Source organism: Lactuca serriola, chromosome 7, assembly GCF_051521515.1.
Source record: "Lactuca serriola cultivar US96UC23 chromosome 7, Lser_US96UC23_V15, whole genome shotgun sequence".
In the NCBI taxonomy this organism is placed as follows: domain Eukaryota; kingdom Viridiplantae; phylum Streptophyta; class Magnoliopsida; order Asterales; family Asteraceae; genus Lactuca; species Lactuca serriola.
This window is the reverse complement of record NC_136414.1, coordinates 188,576,838-188,598,546: the sequence shown is the minus strand read 5'-3', so window position 1 is coordinate 188,598,546 and position 21,709 is coordinate 188,576,838. Positions and strand designations below refer to the sequence as shown.

The 21,709-nt window shown below is 37.8% G+C and overlaps 1 long non-coding RNA gene across 3 annotated transcripts; it reads left to right on the top strand.

Moving 5' to 3' along the window:
- Positions 1-952: 952 nt before the first annotated feature.
- On the top strand, positions 953-5,206 carry LOC145063558 (uncharacterized). Of its 3 annotated transcripts, none has more exons than XR_013688007.1 (8): positions 953-1,648; positions 2,180-2,280; positions 2,349-2,556; positions 2,757-2,850; positions 3,553-3,658; positions 3,741-3,974; positions 4,055-4,140; positions 4,977-5,206. It is a non-coding gene; the product is annotated as an uncharacterized LOC145063558 (long non-coding RNA). The 3 variants fall into 3 exon arrangements; XR_013688008.1 differs by having other exon boundaries at positions 953-2,112; positions 2,352-2,556; XR_013688006.1 differs by having other exon boundaries at positions 954-1,648; positions 2,352-2,556.
- Positions 5,207-21,709: the final 16,503 nt, after the last annotated feature.

The window sequence follows — 21,709 nt, the reverse complement described above, 5'->3', positions numbered from 1 at the left end:
AAACTGGTTATCTTCAATCGCAAATGAAATTTTTTAAATAAATCGGATCAAACGTCTTGCTAGCCTTATCTACTTATATATTATAAATGTCATTTTATTAATAAATGGATGTATGATATAATATCTTCATACATTGCCATACGTATGTGTATTCTCTGTTATCAAACTCAGACTACAAAGTTTAGATAATAACTAACAAGACATAAATTTGTTGGATCCCCAAAAGCATCTTTCTAAATAATTTCAGTTATCCCTTAAAAAGTTGTCAAGAATTATACATTACTTATGGTTTAATTGTTTTCTCATATCATGATTCGGTTTAATTTAAAGAACATAGAATAAGTAAAGCAATGGGCTTGGAGGCTATACTAGAAACATGACCTTCAGCGATGGATCTAAGAAAGCACAAATTTGTTATTTTAACTATTTGGAGCCAATAGACGCCCAGAGCTGGGTACTCGAATGATGCAAGAGTTTCTCAGTTAATTGATTCCCTTCGTTTGGTAGGTAATGCTCAAACTTCGATCATAAGTAGTAACTTGTGTTCATATTACAGTTACCTTGTGTCGAAAAGGTAATCATTTTCATTTGGAGTATCGCAAAGAAAAAACTACCCATATTTCGCAACATAGCAAATCTGGGAATCACTATATCATCATTGGAGTGTGTGATGTGACTTTCACATTATACAATATATTAAAATTATCCAACCTTAGCTACAGTAAAGTAGCTAAGGTTTGGCATAATTGGCCCTTCATCTATATATTCATCTATATATATATGGTTAAAATTGTAGGTATTTGGTTTCTTTTTGACAAATCTTCCCCTTCTATTATCCTGTTGTTGTCTTTTTGTCTACTCTTTGCTACACTATAATTCTTCCTTTTTTATTTGTTTTTTCTTCTTCATCGGCCGGTTGCTGACGAATCATTGTAGATTATACGTGTCTTTTTCGTTGTCCTTCACTTTCCACGTGGTACTCTCTTGTACTCTCTTCTTTCTTCCGCTTTCTTCTTCGCTGAAACTCCGCCGCTTTTGCTTTTCGTTGTACGTTCTTTTCTTCCCCACGTAATTTCTCTCTGTTAGGCTTCTATATTTTCTTTATGCTACTCTGTTTTTTTTACATCATCATTTCTGTTTGATGCACCTGTTTTTTATGGCTGTTCCGGCCAAGTGGGCATCTGCAGCTGCATTCCCCATCCCGTTGTTCATTCCGATCGCAACAATGTCTCACAAACCCTGATTTCTTTCAATCACCATCTATTTGAAAATTCAATCGTTTACAAGATGGAACAATTCCTACAGACCATCTCTCACCCGATCACAAAGTCTCCAATACTACTTCTCGCGGTCCAACAACACTTACAATCGACTGATTGAGGGGCGAAAAGCATAGCAGATTGAAAAGAGGCAGATCGTCCCAAATCGCTCAAAGCTGTGCCGGTACAGGTTGAGAAGAAGACCTCAAAATTCCCGACTAATGAACCCACAAAATCATCTATTGCTACCACCAGACGAACTTTTCCTGCTTCAAGCTAATCGTTCATTTTTCTGGAAACGAGATGAAGCCTATTAATTCCTACTTCTGGAATTGGTGAAGCTCACTTCTGTTTTTGATCGACTTCCCTGTCTCACTTCCAAACCCTAGGTGGGTTATCTTTTTCGGTTATGCATATCAGCCACCGATCTTTCTGCTTCTTCTTTGACTAAGAATTTAGATACCCTCAAACATTTGTTGCCGCCGTTACCGTCCTTCATGTTCCAGGTTGTCAGATTTTAATTTGAGGTCGGGGTTCCAATTTGTTAATTTTCAACATTTTCAAGAAGTCGATTCATTTTATTTATTTTATATGTTTTTTAATCCTCCTGGCTAGATACTTATTGTCTCAATTCATTGAATTTGAAGCATTCTAATACAATTTTTTTTGTCGGTGGGTTCCTCTTCAAGTTCTGATCAAATTCATCGATCATAATTCAACCGCACTCTTCAGACTTACGCTATTGACATCGTCGATATGTATTTGATATGTATTTTGGAGTTATGTATCTGATTTATGTTGAAGTCATCGATTTATGATTTATGCTCTATTGACCTAGATTCTTATTATATCGGTATGATTATTTCGGGATTTTATGATGTCAACATGTTGATTTTTATGTTTTCATTTTCTTTTTGCAGAGCTATTCCCTATGAAAAATTGACCCCCCATCTCCCTCAAACAGTCTTTTGAAAGCAAGAAGCAAGAAATTTTTTATAGATGTATGCTTTTTTTTTTCCAGGTATTTGTGTCAGGTTTTCTAAAATTTAACAAGTTTGTTATGTTAATCCTTAAAAGGTTTGTTTTTAGCAGCCAATTTGTTCTCTGGCGTGTTGGATGAGAAAACTATTGTCTAATATTTGGGTGTCAAGATTGCTCCTGTGCTAATTTTCTTAGATTTAGAAGCCGTTTCAACAGAAGGGAGGGTTTGCTATAATGATTTAGGTGGTTGTCTGAGTAACTATGAAGAAGAGAAGAATTATAAGTCTGATGTACTGGCACTTACAGGAATGCGAAGGTAAATCCATTGATCTAGGTTGTTAGTTCATTTATCACAGGGGTTGTAGATTTTGATTGTTTTTTGAGCTCTTTTAAGGCGTTCATGATGTTGTTTTTTGATTTTGAGTTTTGTATTTAGCCTATATTACCGGTAAGGACTTTGAATATAATAAAAATGCTGCTTTTTTAATTTGTATACATATCTTTTCTAAAACCCAGGTATGTAGAAGGACCGGTGACCCAAACAAGCTTATGTTTTGCATAAGGTGTAATGGTGTGTATCAATGTTACTGTTAGCAACCTCCCCATAAAGGTAAATTATTAGAAACGACCATTTTTTTTTACATTGAACATCACTTTATATGTACCATAGTCATATTTTCTAATTATTAAATTTCCCAGAATATATTCGTAGAAGACAATATTTGTGTCCCCAGCATATAATCTGTTATAGCTACGTTTCCACATTTCCAAGAAATGGTTAAAGTGTCAGTATAAAAATATAAATAATTTTAATAATTCTTGATTTTGAATTATGTATTAAATATCTAAATTTATCAATTTCATTGACATGGAGCAATGCAAAACAGCTGAAAGATTGAAATAAAATGGAACAATTGCAATTCTTATGTAATATTTTGTGTATGTATCCAATTTGGTGTTTATTTTTAGTTAGCTTTTTTAAGTTGAAAATTAGCATTCTACTTTCTTAAATATCACATAATAACATTGCACTTACCCTTTTTGTGACATTATTTGAACTCCAAATTTACATCAAGTACATTGAGAGTTCATTACTTATGATATGTGTACAAGGCAAAACTATGAAAATATCTATTCTTTCAGATGATTTTTGGACAACAAGCACTTGTAATATCAGATCGATGAAGAACAAGTGAATCATATGAAATACTTTTATGATTTGGTTTCAAATTTATATGTTAATAATGATGATAGTGGATTGTGAAGTGAAATGGTATCGGTTTCTATCTTTAAGATTTTTTTTCTTTTTCAGTATGCTTGCAGGAAGGCTTTGGCCGACAGTCAGCGTATTAGGATTTTTTAGTGTTTCAAAACGATGAACACCATGCAAGATACAAAGAAAGGGGCTCTTAAAACCGGTAAGTTTTGCAATTGTGTGTTTCCCCATGTTTGCTTTCTATGTATTATTAAAGAGGCTGACTTGTGAATTTTGAATTTCAGATGGAAATGTCTCGATTTTCATAGTCAGTTTTTTGTGAAATGGTCTAAAATAAGATTATTTTGACGTTACAATTTCTAATTATTTACCCTTCTCTCAATCAAAATCAGCAGCCACTTCACCTTCTCTTCCAAGAAGTTTAGGTCGGCCTGATAATTTACCTACCGGTCAAGATGGAAAAAAGGGAATGTTCTGTGTAGAGCCTCACCTGGTCATGTTTATGTTGGTTTCAATAGGTATGAATTTTGATTACTTTTTTTTTCATTATCTTTTTAGTTTATTTTCTTATTTGCTCTCATCACTTATGTTGTTGTAGCGAAATGGGTGTTGGTGCTATAAAGGAAGTTTCATTGTTCTCTAATGATGCAAAGCCATACCATATGGATTTGCTGCAGGTGTTAGGTATCATTTCTTTATCTTAAATCTATATATAAGATAGTGTTTGATATTGATGGAATGGAATTTCTCATTCCATTGAAATCATATAAACCTGTTCATTAATCCCAGGAATGCTCCATTCCTTCCTTTCAGTTTATTAATTTTACTATTTTAATTAACTTACTATTTTGTTTATTAAAAATAACTTACTCATGAATTTTAGAATAAATTACAAATTTGGTCCTTATGCTTAATTAAAATTTCCAATTCCTTCCAAATTATAAAATTGTCTCGATGTCATCCTTAAATTTGGGCTGAACTTGCAATTTTAACTGTAGTATAGCCATAGGTACCAAATTTGTAGCTCACTCTTATTTTTGTTATACCTTATTTGGGTTAGTAAGCTTCTATTATCTTAAACTTTAAAATATATATTAAGTAAGTTTATTCCATTTATACCAAAGCAACCTTGCTTATTCCATTCCATCCAAGTATATAGACTTTAATTCCATTTCTATTCCATTATTTTGAATCATGGAGGGTGTTCTTTATCCTTTTAAAACAAATTTATTTTCTACTAACAACTTTTAGGATTGACCAAAATTGCACGGGATATAGGTTTTGTCCCCATGGTATGTTGGTGAAGAGTGAAAATATTTCAGGTAGGTATGATTTTTGGTACTCAAAAGAAAGGAGTGTAGCAATGCATGAGAATATGAATATTGCCATTTTCAAGGTGGATGAAAGTTTATATTTGTAAAGATGAGCAAGTACATTTTGCATTCTTAATTAAATGAAAAAAATACTTGCAATCATTGTTAATCAAATAATGTTGATTTCTTTCTGTTTTTACCCCTTAGGTGAAAATAGTAAAAAGCTTGCAGGGAATTGGTACCGGTGATGAAGGTTTGTACCAAATTCATTACTCAATCATTAGAATATCTTGGGAAAACTCTAAGTATTTCAGAGTTATAATTTTACATTTGTAATAACATTGTGATGTGGTTTTCAATTTATCAATTGTCTTACATTAACAGAAAAACTTCATCTTCAAAAACATGCATTATATAAATAAAGAAAAAAAAAACATTTGCAGCTCTAAAACACCTCCGTCCCATGCGTAGCATGGGTTACATTTCTAGTTAAATATGAAGAACATGTGCATGTTCATGGAGTGTATGTGGCATAGAAACTTGGGCTTTGATTTGCAACTGGTTGAATATTGGAACATTGCATGGACTAGATGTGGCATCCTTGCCGTTGTCTCCCTTTGATGATTTATTAGGGGTGGCAAACCGTGCTATCGTTTCGTGTCTCTGACTAACACGATACGACACGATAAGGTTTTTTTTAATACGAACACGACACTATGTTGTGTTTTTTTAACTAACACGAAAACGAACGAATTAAAAAACGACAAACACGACACGGCAAATATAACATATACAAAAAAACTAGTATATTTAATGAATACTTTATCAAATATAACACGATAAACTCGACAAACACGAAAAAACACGATAAAGAACCGGTAAATCGTGTCAATTTCGTGTCGAATTTTGAACACGAACACGACACGACACGACATTGTGTTTTTTACAACTAACACGAACACGAATTTAAATTTAGTTTCGTCCTAATTTCGTTTCGTGTCGTGTATTTTTGTCGTGTCGTGTCATAAATTGTCACCCCTATGATTTATTAACTATTTTTAGTATGTTTTTTAAAGAAAAAAAATTGGTACCAATACCCTCTTCTAGATCAACAATTTTAAGAAGATAAGGTCCAACGGTTTTTCACGATTAAGATTTATTTTGTGATTTCATTTTTTCAAATAAATAGAAGTTTTAATGATTCTTTTAGTAGAAGAGTGATTAAGATTTATTTTGTGATTTCATTTTTTCAAATAAATAGAAGTTTTAATGATTCTTTTAGTAGAAGAGTGTAGCATAAAGTTAGCATATTTCCTCTTTTGTCATTTGCATCTTCCTTATCAATTTAACAAGTTAAAAGGCAGTTTCTACATATCTATTCTTTGCTACCGGTTTTCCTCTCTGTTATCCCATGATGATTGTGCCTCATGATTCAATTAACGCTACCCCGAAAGTCAAAACGAAGAAACGAAGTTCGGAGCTCATGTCTAGAAATGTTGCTTGCGGACCAAGAAAGGGAGAAAGTATTTCCCACCAAAAATAGCGACGATAGTACTAAATATTGTGAGTTTTACTGAGTGAATAATACGGTCATTAATGGGCATAGCCCCTTCTCGAGACGGCCAGAGCAAGAATCAAAGGAAAGGGAAGGGAGGCCGCCAGTCCCATCGGCTCTTGAAGAGACACACAGCTAATTAAACATTTGAGCAAGGGCAGTGGGTTGTTCCATTCCAAACCATGCCCAAGGATGAGCTAACTAGGCTTATGAAGGCTATTCTGATGTTGAGAAAGATGAAAAGAAGTGGGCCTACTGAATGTGCAGCAGGAGCTGTAGGACACTATAACATCTAGTTTCGGGATGTCTCTTATTTTGGGATTTTGGACCGTAAGTTAGATCATGCAAAGGTGTGACAACTGTCAAATTCAGGTCATTCTCGGACTCATGCATCTTTTCATAAACCATATATACACATCATGTCATGGCCTAGTAGTAGAAATTAGGTCATAATCTTGTAGAAACTAGGATCCAACTAAAATCTAGGACTAGTATACTTGACTCTTACGATTCTAGTAAGTTGTCTAGCTACTGTAGGAAATGTCAATACCCGAATTAGAACAAAATCCAAACATTTGTTAAAATTGAAAAGGGATATGAAACCCTAGAAACAAATTAAAATCTTCTAAATTCACTTCATTATGATGTTAAATATCTAACAATGTTCCAAAAGCCCTAAAAAGCCCTAAAATCCAAATTTATAAACTTTAAAAACCTAAAAACTATATAAGATTTGTTATGAACCTCATTATATCAAATTCAGATAATTAAGTTATGGGATATAACAAAAGATACAAAAATTTAATTATCAAACATTAATCATATTTTATGAGCTAAAAACAAAGATTTTTAATAAATCGAATATTTAAATAAATAAACTTTTTTATAAAAATTAGGATTTTATAAAAATTGAAATGAGAAGTGATTAAATTTAAATTGTGAGAGAAAGGGTGTAACATCCCAACTCCCAGGTACTTCATTTATTTATTTATTTAATGAGTAACTCAATGAGTTGAGAGCCGACTCGTCGAGTTGGCATTGTGAGATGAAACCCTAAATCTCTGGGTTGGGACCTATCTAAAGGAACTTATGTCCTCATTTCCGCCTCACCAGCTACCCAACTCCCCTGTGTGAAACCCTAATCGGCCATTTGAGCTAAGAGGGAGTGATAGAGCTAATATTTAAGTGTTTTGGTGAATCATTGGAAGAGAAGAAGTGAGATTAAAGAAAGGAATGAGGAAAGGCTGTGAGATCCAGTATTCATTTACTTGGAGCTTTTGTTGGAAGGTAAAAGTCATCACCTTTCTCATCATGTTGTTTAGATCTTGTTAATGAGGAACTTTTAGGGCTTTTTCCATATTTCCTTGATATTTGGTATGACTTGTGCTTGCCAAGCATTGAGACATCAGATTTGGACCTTGTGAGGTCCATAGAGTCCAAAGGTCCCAGCTTTATCCAGCCATGAAAGAGTTATTATGCTTAAACACCTTAGTTAGAGCTTGCATTAGCATTATGGAGCAAATATGTAATGCATGAACGTAAAGATCGGAGCTTTATGTGACATTCGAACCTTGGGAGGCTAGATATAAAGTTTGGAGGGGTAGATATGCCTTAAAACGTTTGAATGAGACTTCAATTTAAGGGACTCGACGATTCAAAGAGCCGACTCAACGAGTCGGATAGGGTTTTCCCCGATGAGTCTGGACATGGGTAACTCGGCGAGTTGACAGGACAACTTGACGAGTTAATTTGGGTTTTCACAATGATCTGAAGGAACAAGGGGGACTCGGAGAGTCACATAGATGCACTCGGTGATTCAGGTCAACATGGACAGTTGACTCGAGTGTTGACTTCTATTGACTTTAGGGTTTGGTCAAGGCAGGGAGTATGGGGACCACGGAGGGGTAAAATGGTCTTTTACCCATTCCAAGAGTTTGAGAGAGAGAATAACCTAGTTTATTTCGAGTCGTGATTTAAGTGTTAATTAGATATTATTATCTTACGTGTTAGGCGGAGGCTAGTTCGAGATTCGTGTACGAGATTATTACTTGCTTGCTTACGAGGTGAGTCTTCTCACTATACTTTACCTAGAGTGGTAATCTTTGTGTGATCGGGGGGTCTTATGTGCTTATATTGAGTATTATAATATCATGCATTATGTCTTTGTTATTTGTGTTGTGTATTATTCTGAGCTTACCGAGTTAGGACCGAAGGGTCCACCTAAGTTGTGGGACCGGAAGGTCCCATTGACACACATTGACCGGAGGGTCTTATTAGAGTATAGTCATGAGAGGCTAATAAGATATGTGTGGTATTTTGGGGAACTCACTAAGCTTCGTGCTTACTGTGTTATGTGTGACATCCCCAATTTCACGGCCAGAAAAGACCGATTTTGTCACACCCCAAAACTGATAACGGCGGAATACGTTCCGCGGTGGAGGACGTCATGTACAGTATCATAACAATTGCATAATAGTAAAAACAAGCGACAACAACCATTGCATATATATAGTAAATTTAATTACAAACGTGTTCTGTAATGTTTAATAGACACCAAAATGTATAACAAAATAAAAGATGGGTCTTGTATGTGCTCCATCTTCTCCAAAAGTTGCACCTGTACCTGTCTATCTTTGACCTGAGGATACAAGTTATTTTGAAAACGAGTATCAGCATAAAGCTGGTGAGTTCATAAGAATTTAGTGTCTTTGTTGTATAAAGTGTTTCCAAACTTATAGAATAAAAAACTGAAATTTATGTTTATAAGTAGTAGAAATCCCTAGAAAATCCTATATTTTCCTGAAAAGTACTTTGTAAGTTAAATCATTTGGGTTGTGTGTAAGTATTTTCATAGAAAACCTTCAGTTGTAAAAGTATAGTAATAAACCTTGTGAGTAACATAGGTGAAGAGAAATTATGCCTGTTAACAGTAGTAGTGGTGCAAACTTCCATTAATAAAGATAATTACTTACTTCGGGATGTTAGCTTAGACTTAAGTCTTAGTGTATTATGTTGGATAAAGGGGGTAACCCCTCAGGTGACCAGACTGAAGTAGTAATAGAGAACCCGATGACCTTCCCGGTCATGCGTAGTGTAGGGATGTAGTGCCACCCCTAAGCCTAGTCGGCTCGGACTGTAGCTAGCAGTCGGGATGTAATAGTGTCTGCCCCTATAGATCTATACGTGTAGTGATGCCTTCCATCCGGAAGGCCCTGGTCACATAGTGTAAGCGAAGTGGAGTGTATTATAGAGGGATAGTGTGTTATACTCTGGATTCGTGTATTATTCGGTATTATAGTATAATAGTCTTTTGTATAGTTCTTAGTGTGTTCTCTTATACATGTATTAACTTGTCGTAATAGCTGTTATAGTGAGTATAGCAGTAGTAGAGGTAAGAAGTAGTAGTCTTAGCTATACCTATTATAGCTAACTAGAGTGTATGATTTCCGGCCTTTGAATAACAAAGGTATTGTATGGGCTGAAGACTTTCATATCTAACACTAATATATATGATATATAACTAAGAAATCAACGACAGTCGGATGGATAACAGATACCCTAGGACCACATCAAACAAGAACAGGAAATAAGGCGAGATATCGGTCCTAAGTCCTTCAAGTCTTACTTATATAAATATATTAGTGTAGATATATTTTAAAAAGAAAAGTAATTTAAAAGCAGTTTAATAACAAATTAATCTTAAAATGCATTTGATAATCAACTAAAACAGTTTTATTGGAAAGCAGTTAAAAGTGTAGAAAATCCCATTTTGATGATAATGTGTGAATCACATATGATTTAATAATAAAACTTGTAGAGTTTATACTTGTATCCCCCCCCCCCCCTAAAACATGTAAAAACAATTAAAAAGGTTCATTAAGGGGTATGAACTCACCTGAAAAGAGTAGTTCGGGTGGAAGTGTCGGGTGAGCGTTTGGTGTCACGTAGAGACTTGTACACCCTTTATGACCCTAGTAACATATGAAGACATATGTTTACAAGTAATTAGTGATTAAGACTCAATTTATACACATATAAACATCCTAATGTGATTAAAGGTCTTATGGTTGAGTGCTAGAAGGCTAAAGGGTTGCAAGAAAAGAGTGTAAGACCTCACCATGGAGTTTACTCTTCTAAAACTCACCTTAAGTGAGTTTACGGTTAGGGTACCTCATCCCCCATGAGTTTACAGCCGTAAACTCATGGGAGGAGTGTTTTTGAGTGTTTTCAAGTCTCATGTGGTTTTAGAAGTGGTTCTAAGGTATTATACAAGGTTGTAAGGGTGTTTAAGGTTGCAAGAGTGTACTCCCTTGGAGTTTACGGTCCAGAGACCACTCCTTGGGATTTTACGGCCATAAACCCCATGGTTTACGGTAGTAAACTCTTGCACACCTCCAACCTTTGATTCTAAGGCTCTTGGCTCAATCCTAACATGTTCTAGTGAGGGTATAAGGCTCTTTAAGGGACTTAAACTCTTATTTGGCATGATTTAGGGGAGTTTACGGTCTAAGCATTTGCTTAGGCCGTAAACTCTAGATTATCCCTCAAATGATGATGTTTAGGTGTTCCAAGTCCGAAATAGCAAGCCTTTAAGCCATATCTCAAGTCTAAATGGGGTTTGGAAGTGTTTTGGGCTTGATTTACAAGCTTAGAGGGTGTTTACGGTCTAAGCATGTGCTTGGACCGTAAACCCTCTTTTAAGCCTTAAAACTTGATGATTTGGGGTTCAATCACTTCTAGGTTAAGTCCAAGACTAGTTTCTAAGCTTAAAGGGAAGAAATTTTGGACTTTTGGCAACATTTTAGGTGTTTACGGCCTAAGGAGGTTCTTAGGCCGTAAAATCCTCCTTTTCAGCCTTCTAACATGATTTTCAAGCTAAAACACGAATCAAATGTGCCTAGAACAAGTTAGGGTAGAAGAACTTACGTTTTGGAGGCGGAAACTTGCGGTTTTGAGGCGGAAATCGATCTTGAAGAGAGAGAGAGTAGAGAGAGAAAGTGGGTCTAGTGTGCTAAAAGGTTTCTATGGATGTCCACCCTCCTTTATATAAGGCTTGGGTGTTGTACCCGGTATACGTCTACCCGATGCTTATGTTTAACGAGGTTTAAACTTTTTACCCGGTTAAATGATCGTAATAAAAATAATTTTTTCCAATTAAATGGAATTGATATTTTACGTGTTTTTATTTATTTTATTATGATGATATTGCCATAAAACACAAATAAATAAAACATTTATTTATTTGTCGACCCTAATTTAACGTAACTTTTTATAAAATAGAATTTTCCATTAACGGAAACGGGTTATAATGACGGAAATAATTTTGGGTTGTCACAGATTTGTTTATGCTTTGTTTTATAAATCAGAGTATTCGTTTAAAGAAAATGGTTGCGGAATTTGTTCCCAAAACAAAATATGATAAGAATTTATCAAAGCATTTCTTTAAAGAAATGTTTTTTCATTAAATATTAAAATCTCGGGATGTCATGTTCCGATACAGACCAAAAGCATAAACAATATAAAATAGACCTTAGAACAGTTATATATAACTACTGATCTATAATCCAAAATCTCTCGTCAATTCCACCAACTTATACTCTTGTGCCATTACCTGTAATGCAAAGAAAACTGAGTGGGTCAGGCTTGGGAGCCTGGTGAGAATATAGGGTTTTCAACCCACAATAATATAATTATTATATTTAATTATCAAACAATCAACCCAATTACCCATCCCCATTATCTTCCTTACTCTTAAGGGTCTACCCTAAGAGTCATCTATCCATTCACTCCGTATTAGGCACTAAGACAATAGCTGCCAGGATTCTTTATTAGGCACTAAGACAATAGCTGCCAAGGTTCCTTCGTAAAACACTAATTCCATAGTTGCTATGGTTCATTCATCGGGTACTAAATCCATAGCTACCAGTTTAGGTACTAATTCCATAGCTACCAACGTTTATCTAACAGGTACTAAGTCCATATCTATCATTGTCTATCTAACAGTACTAAATCCATAGCTACCAACGTTCGTCTATACGGTACTAAATCCATAGCTACCAAGGTTCATCTATATACAGTACTAAATCCATAGCTACCAAGGCTTATCTTTACAGTACTAAATCCATAGCTACCGAGGTTTATCTTTCGTCTCATCCTCAAACTCATCCTTCATCACACACCAACTATTTCGTCTACCCATGTTCTACCCAACATATTTGTAGAGATGAAATACATATACATTTTAACTCATTTAAAACCCATATAAAACTTCAATTCCATGCCGATCTCAAATAGACAAATAATATATAAACACATAGCATGTATTTCACAGCAAATACTTCGTATTTATGTGTTAGAAGAAAGTAACTACACACTCACCCAAACATATACTTAATACATTCAAACAATACTTGTATTATACTCGTGTTTATGAAAGGGACTATACACCCACATATATAAACAACTTTATATTATACACATAGCACGTATTTCATAGGAAATACTTAATATTTATGTGTTAGAAGAAAGTGACCACACACTCACTTGATCAGAAAATGATCGGACAGTACTACGGCTTGTAGAAGTAGTATTCTTCGGTGAAACCGGGATCACTTCACACACCGGGTTTCTCGCGGGCAGAGCTTCGGCTTGGAAACTCTTCTCTTCTTGGGATCTTCAGACTTCGGGACTTGCTTCGGGTATCTGGGGTTGATACCGGGGCTTCGGGGGTATTTCTGTGCACGTAAATCGAGGTAATATGGGTGAGAGATGAGAGAATGAGCAACCAAACTCGGTTGGCCCTTCAAATCTATTTATAGGGCAAAATCTGCCCTTGCCACTCGTGGCACCTTTTTCCACGTCGTGGGCTTGGTTGTCACTGCATGTGTCATCGCAAGTTGCATCTGGGGGACTCCCGGAGGTGTCAGAAGACTTGCCACGTCGTGGCGCTGCTTGCCACGTCGTGGTATCTGACAGTTTTGGGGTTTCGCGCCCCGAACTTCAGAAATTCATAACTTTCGCATACGAACTCCGTTTTCGACGTTCTTTATATCGGTGCGTAGGTGAGATTATGCTCTACAACTATTGTTTAGACTCCATTGGCTAATTTTGAATTTATTTTTAATATATTATAAATATATTACTTATATATTATCTTTAGTAGGCCGTTTTCGTCTGTCTTTTATCGTTGGACTACTATCGAAGAAATCTTCGACTCTCGTTTAGATCACTAAGGATAGATATCTATCTACCTTAAATTCACTATTTACGTCGCGTTGGGTCGTGTCGGTTCTGTCACGAAACTTCGACATGTCATAACTTCTTCGTTATAACTCGGATTTTGGCGTTCTTTATATGCACGGAAACCTTGTGACATATACTACAACTTGGTTAAGATTAATCCTTCTAAATAATCTTCCATCAAAAAGTCATTTTGATGCTTATCGTCTCTAAATTGACTAGTCCGGATCTACAGGCGTTACATTATGTGTTATGTGTTTCAGGTACCTCTCAGGATCATGGGAAGGCACTTGAGACATTTTATGTGGATTGTGTTGACACTTGAGAAAATTATGTTTTTTAGATATATTATGAGTTCTTGTGTGTTTTAAAAATGAAAATTTTGGTTTGAAAATTTACGTTGTTACAAGAGGGCCTCTCTCATCCTCCTAAAATCCGGCCATCCTCTCTCCAAGGCACTCTCTTCCCAAAAATCTCAACCATTATTTCACTTCTTTAATCTATCCCCCACTCTTCAATCTTTCTCTCTCTCTCTCTCACTCCACGACTTACACCACTTATTTTCTCTTTTTCTCCCTCTAAACCCACGAAAATCTCCAGCCAAGAACACCCCCCCAAGCTCAAAATTTCCATCTTCGAGAGTTGTTCTTTAAGGTAATCACGAAAATCCGTCATTCTCCTTTACTTTTCTTTCAAGTTTTAAAAGTTTTCTTACACTTTCTTCTTCTCCTACACCATTCTTTATGAACATTCATGTGTATAACCATGAATGTCGATTTTGATGATGACGGCGGTAGGATTTCACCAAAGAACAGCATGCATGTTGTTTGATGGTGAAATCCAAGGACCGAAATCTATGTCAAACACTAGAATGCAAATTTTTACTAGTTTTAAATGTTCATCCACCACATGCATCCAAGTTTTCCTTTGAAAACATCACTATGAACAAAATATGTCCATGCATGGTCTTCAAACTGTGATGCATGTGATGAGCATCAAGCTTAAAGGTTTGATGATCAAAGTACATTGTTAATAGTGCATGTAAAGAATTTTATTCATAAAAAAATCTAAATATCATTTTCTGTTCAAAACAAAATTTTCTCAGATCCCAGTAAGAAATAAAATGATCTGAAAAATCCCAAGATTTTTTTTTTATTTCTTTGATTTATTGTAATTGTTACAAGAAAACAAGGTCATAAATCATTTAAAAACCTTTCTAAGGTCCATAAATCCTAGATAAATTTGTGGATGACCCCTAAAGTAAATAAAGGCCTCTCATTTAGTTTCATCGATTTTTGTTACCATTTGGTATAATTTTTAATTTTCTTTTTGTTTAGTTCCAATAAATCATAAAACCACTTTAGGGAATGTGAAATGATCATCTATGATTTTTCGCATCTCCTACACCATGTGTAATACTCAGAAAAATATTCTAGTGATTTTAATAATGTATTTATAATTTTCCATGATTTTTGTGTTTATAATGGAATAAAAATGGGAAAAATAGTTTTACTCATCCAAAATTCTTGAAAATTTACCAGAACACCTTATATTACATTAGGATGCTACATAAAAAGTTGGATGATATGTCTATTCTATATGCTACTTTTCTTCTATTTTCGTAAGATTAAATACACTTGAATCCACAAAATCGGACTCCAGTATATAAAAATCACCTTTGGTATTTTTCCAAGCTTATGTACACTGTAGTGGCTGTGAGGGCTTCTGATGGTCAGAGAAGGTTCGTGGTCTGAGAAGGTAGTGGCTGTGAAGGTGCTTCCGTAGGGGGGAAGGTTTCGCATTCGATGAGGTTCGCAGACGGAAAGGAGTGTGGTGCGAGGGAGGTTATGAGAGAGCTCTCAGTGAGAAGGCTGCGAACTTGGACGATTGCGAGGATGAGGTTCGGAGTTAGGGGCTCGTAGGCGAGGATGTCCGGCTAGCATGCGAACTTTCCCAGTTCGCTGCGAGAGGAGTCCTATGTGAATCTTGTCGATCATAAGCGAAAGGATCCGAGAGGCTAGGGTTCGTGCGATATTTCCCGGCTAAGTTGTGATTGTTGACTAAGATGCGAACGTGATTAGTACCTTCAAAGGCCCGCGAGCGTTCGCAGGTGAACAGTAACATGCGAACCTCCAGACCCTTTTTTGACCTCCTTCTTCTGTATTCAGCTGTTCTCAACTAAGGGAAGGTTCGGGATGGCATGGGTGTTCATAAAAAGTTGGAAAATGTGATTTTTATTACCAATAGGTTTGAGAGAGATTGGGAGAGATATTTGGAGAGATTGAGAGAGACTTTGTTTGTAGCCTTTGTTAGTGTTTGGCCCTGTAATGCAAGGTTTGTAGAACCCATTATGCCTTGTTATGAGTGTTTTACGCCCCCGAGGGGGTACAAATAGTGTTTTATAGTGTCGTTACATCACTCATCTTGGTTAGGGTTTAGAATTTTTGAACACATGAAACTTCCAAGTGCTACTTTGTATAAAGACAGAGAGTTGTACATTAGTAATCATAGAGTAAGCCCTATCATACAAGTATTAGTTGAGCTTACCGGTTTGTCTCGTTGACTTTGTTTGACTTTGACTTGACCAAAAATTGATGATTGTCACATCATCCCCTCGTTAGAAGGAATTTTGTTCCGAAATTAGCGTTTCAAATGGGACTTCAAGGTTTGGGGAAAAGATGTGGGTATTTTTGTTTCATCTGATCTTTGCGTTCCCAAGTGAACTCGGGTCCTCGCTTAGCATTCCATCAGACCTTCACAATGGGAATGTGACTTTGTTTGGTTATTTTGATCTCTCGATCCATGATTTCTACCGGTTCTTCCACGAAGTGGAGACTCTCGTTGATTTCAATTTCGTCAAGATGGATGACGAGAGTCTCATCGGACAAGCACTTCTTTAAGTTGGACACATGAAAGGTAGGATGTATCTTATTGAGCTCTTGCGGTAATCGAAGCTTGTATGCTACCGGGCCAATCCTGGCGAGGATCTCTAACGACCCGGTATACCTTGGGTTTAGTTTCCTACATTTTCCAAAATATATCAATCCCTTCTAGGGTGCGACCTTTAGGAGTACCCGGTCTCCGACCTAGAATTCCAAGGGCTTTTGTCTATTATCCACAGAACTCTTCTGTCTGTCTCTAGAAGCCTTTAATCTTTCTCGGATTTAGACAAACTTCTCGGTTGTTTCTCTTATGATTTCTGGGCCAGTGAGAGTGTTGTTAGGGACTTGTCCTTTAGCTAGTTGCGTGTCACCCACTTTAACCCAGCACAATGGCCATCTGCACTTACGGCCATAGAGGGATTCGAATGGAACAACCTTGATGCTAGTGTGATAGTTGTTATTGTATGAAAATTCGATAAGTGGTAAATGGGTATCCCAAGCTTTACGAAAATCTATCACACAAGCTCTTATCATGTCTCCTAGCATTTGTATAGTTCCCTCACTCAGCTCGTTGGTTTGTGGGTGGTAGGCTGTACTCATGTCCAACCTAATTCCCAGAGATTTTTAAAGTGACTGCCAGAACCATGAGGTAAATCGACTATCCCTGTCAAAGATAATGGATATTGGTACGCCATGCAATTGCACAATTTCCTTAATGTATGTTCTGATCAGTTTTTACATCTTGTCGGTTTCTTTTATTGGTAGGGAGTGTGCGCATTTGGTCAACCTGTCCATGATCACCCAAATGGTATCAAGACCACCTGCTGTCTTGGGTAACTTGGCTATGAAATCCATTGTGAACTGCTCCCACTTCCACTCGGGTATCTCTGATTGTTGCAACAAACCTGAGGGCTTTTGGTATTCTACCTTGACCTTGGCGCAAGTCATGCACTTACTCAGAAAGGTAGCAATTTCGGCTTTCATGATCGGCCACCAATAAAGCTTTTTAAGGTCCAGATACATCTTGTCTGAACCGAGATGTACAGATTATTGATTTTTGTGTACTTCATTCATCATGATGTCCCTAAATCCACCGAACTTCGGTGTCCAGATCCGATTCATGAGATAATGAACTTCGTCGTCCCTGACTTTTAGGTTCTTATCCATTCCTCTTAAAGCCTCTCCTGTCACATTCTCTGGATTCAAAGCTTCCAGCTGGGCCTCCTTGATTTGTGTGGATAGGTGTGAATGGATTGTCATGGTTAACGACTTTACGCGGCGATCCAAGTATTCCTTTCAGCTTAGGGCGTCAGCTACCACACTGGTCATGCCTGAGTGATAATGAATCTCGCATTTGTAATCATTTAGTATCTCTACGCACCGTCTCTGTCTCATGTTGAGCTCTTTTTGATTGAGGATGTGTTGAAGGCTTTTATGATCAATGTAGATAGTACATTTCGTTCCGTAGAGGTAGTGCCTCCAGATCTTTAGGTCGAATACTATTGCTCCCAGTTCAAGGTCATGGGTGGCGTAGTTGACCTCGTGCATCTTTAGCTACCTCAAGGCGTAGGCAATGACCTTTCCTCATTGCATTAACACACATCCAAGACCCTGGTTTGACGCATCGCAGTAGACCACAAAGTCTTCAGTTCCTTCCGGTAGGGATAAGAGCGGTGCGCTGCATAGGGCTTGCTTTAGTGTTTGGAACGCAGTTTCTTGCTTCTCTCCTCGGTTAAAGGTTACACCCTTTTGGTTCGGGGTGGTAAGTGGTTCGACGATCTTCGAGAAATTTTGGATGAACCTTCGGTAGTAGCCAGCGAGGCCTAAGAATTGGCGGATTTCTGTAGGAGTCCTTGGTGCTGACCAGTTCTCAATCGCCTTGATTTTGGAAGGATCCTTGTGCATCCCTTCCTTGCTAACCACATGTCCGAGGAAACCCATTTCTTAGATCCAAAATTCACACTTTGAGAATTTTGCATATTATTTCTCCGCACTTAATGTCTTTAATACGTGTCGTAGGTGTTGGTTGTGCTCTTCCTTACTCCTTTAATAGATCAATATGTCCTCTATGAAGACAATCACAGAATTATCTAAGTAAGCCCAACACACCCGGTTTATTAGGTCCATGAACACCGCGGGTGCATTTGTTAATCCGAAGGGCATCACTACAAACTCGTAGTGATCGTACCGGGTCCTGAACGCCATTTTAGGAACATCCTCCTCCTGGATCCATAGTTGATGGTATCCCAACCTCAGATTGATTTTTGAGAAGTAAGTTGCTGCTTGGAGTTGGTCAAAAAAGTCGTCGATCCGGGGTAGAGGGTATCGGTTTTTTATGGTAAGCTTATTCAGTTCGCGGTAGTCGATGCACATGCGAAACGATCCATCCTTCTTTTTTACAAACAGTACTGGTGCTCCCAAGGTGAGAAGCTCGGTCTGATGAACCCTTTACTCAGTAGTTCGTTCAATTAGATGGATAACTCTTGCATCTCGGCTGGTGCTAGGTGGTATGGCGCTTTGGATACAGGGGTAGCTCCGAGGATTAGGTCGATTCGAAATTCGACTTGTCGTGCAGGTGGAACTCTGGGAAGGTCTTCTTGAAATACATCTTGAAAATTACAAACCTCCCGAATGTCCTTGATGTCTTTCACCTCTTGCTTCATATCCATTACATGATATAAGAAGGCGTGGTATTCCTTGCGGAGATACTTTTGGCTTTGACGCAATAGATGATTTGTAGGTTTGGACTAGGTTTTTCACCATAAATGATGAGAGTTTTTCCACTTGGCAAATTAAGGCGGACGACCCTTTCATAACACAGAATGTCAACACGATTATAACTTAACCAATCCATGCCAATGATGACGTCAAAGCTTTTTATTGAAACAAGCATTAGATTGATTTTGAATGAATGGTTGTCTAGAGTGAGGGTACACCCTGTGTATATATTGTTAGTGCTTTTTGCCTTTCCATTTTCCATTTCTATGACGTATGTATCTTTTAGTGATTGGGGATTGTCTTTTAGTAATTGTTTGAACCGGTGGCTAACAAAACTCATTTTCACTCCACTATCAAATAATATGCATGCATAGGAGTTATTGAGGAGAAACGTACCGATAACCACCATGGGATCTTCCATCGCCTCCCCGTGCCCTAATGCCAAGACACTTCCAACACCGCCGGCATTTGCGTTTCTCGCCTTTAGGTAGTCTCTTTTGTAGTTCCCGGTCTCCCCACAGCCGTAGCAGGCTCGGCTTGCCCCGACATTGGCAGCCGGGGTGTAACACCGTAAATTTCCAAAACAATTTTTCGCATTTTATAAAAACATAATTCATTCATTATTCATAAAAACATCATTGTTTGAAAACTCAATTCATAACATATATCAATCCCAAGATCTCATAACATAAAAATCCCGTGTGTGTACTGATCAAGCCGGCGCCTTTCCGCGATCCTCACTAGTACCTGAAACACATAACATAAAACACTGTAAGCACAAAGCTTAGTGAGTTCCCCAAAATACCACATATAACACATATTAGCCTCTCGAGGCTATAACTCTATGGGTCCATGCACCCAAACTCTGTGAACCCTCAGGTTCTAACTTTGTAAACATGCACGGCATAAATCACATAGAATAATGCATTGCAACACATAACACATATATAGCATACAAACACTGTATCACATAACTTTAGTTACCTACTCAAGGTAAAGTATAGTGAGAAGACTCACCTCGGATATCTTAGTAAATCTCTGACTCGGTAAACTCTGGTCTAGTCCCTGCCTAATCACATGAAATAAATACTCTAATTAATACAACCCTTAAGGCTAGGCTAATCTCTTCCTCTCAGTACATCCTCTAGGAAGGGTAAAAGACTATCCTACCCTTCTGATGACTCTAAGGTCCAAACATTGACTAACCCTAAAAGTCAACGAAGTCAACGGTCAACCTTGACCAAACTCGTCGAGTGTACGGCTGTGACTCTCGGCGAGTCCACACGTGTTCTTCACTCACCTAGTCCTCATTCAACTCACTGAGTCAACCTCAACTCTGCAAATCATCACTGATCACAATCTGTGAAATGTCCCGACCCAACTCGCCGAGTCTGGCTCCTGACTCGGCGAGTACCATCGTGTACTCTGTCCTCTAGATTCCCTCTGACTCACCGAGTCGCTTCCCCAACTCAGTGAGTCACCAACTGTGTGATTATCGGGAAAACCCTCGTCCTACTCGCCGAGTCGGCTATTGGACTCGGCGAGTTCATGCCATGCTCAAACTGAATTGACCTCTTGAGGTCAGATCCACTTCACTAAACCATAGATCCAGCTTCCCAAAGCATTATAATCACGTAAAGCTAACATCTTGGTGCACATGCAAAGGCTCAAAGGCCTTATATGAAGATATGGCCTCTAAAATGACATCCTAAGTTCATAACCTCCATTAATACCCATAAAGCTTAAGGGAAAAGGGTCTCTGGACCTCTTTGGGTCCAGATCTACAGCACCAACACGAGAAGGGACCAATTACTCCATATGACCATCCTCTAATGGGGCTAAAAAGCCCTAACTCTAAGAATTACACCATAAACTGAAGAAGGGTCGAATGAATACCTCAAAATGAAGTCTCTGAGCCTTGGAATCACTGGATTAGCACCCTCTTCAGCCTCCTCTTGTCATGGTCCTCTTCTATTTGCAAAAACACTAACAAAGATCAAGAAATGACTCATTTCCTCTCACAAACGCTCTAGCTCACTTAGGGTTTCTCTCTGGGGTCTGGTAGCCACAAATGATGGCCATAAGGCCCTTTAAATAGGCCCCAAACCCGAGGAATTAGGGTTTCATTAAACAGCGTGGACTCGCCGAGTCCTTGGGGCGACTCGCCGAGTCCAGCCGTCCACCCGGATAATGATTCGCGTCTCTACTCGGCGAGTCTACGCATCAACTCGCCGAGTTCTCCCACAAAACTTGAAATTCAATCGAATAAATATAATACCTGAAATTCCGGATGTTACAATTCTCCCCCACTTGAATCAGACTTCGCCCTCGAAGTCTCATCCCTGAAATAGCTCTGGATGCTGCTCACGCATCTCCCGCTCTAGCTCCCAAGTCAACTCGGATCCTCTCCGATGTTGCCACTGAACCTGCACCAGAGGCACCTCCTTGTTCCTCAGAACCTTGATCTTCCGATCCATAATCACAACTGGCCTCTCCACATAGTTCAGGCTCACATCCACCTGAATGTCCTCTAACGGCACTACCGC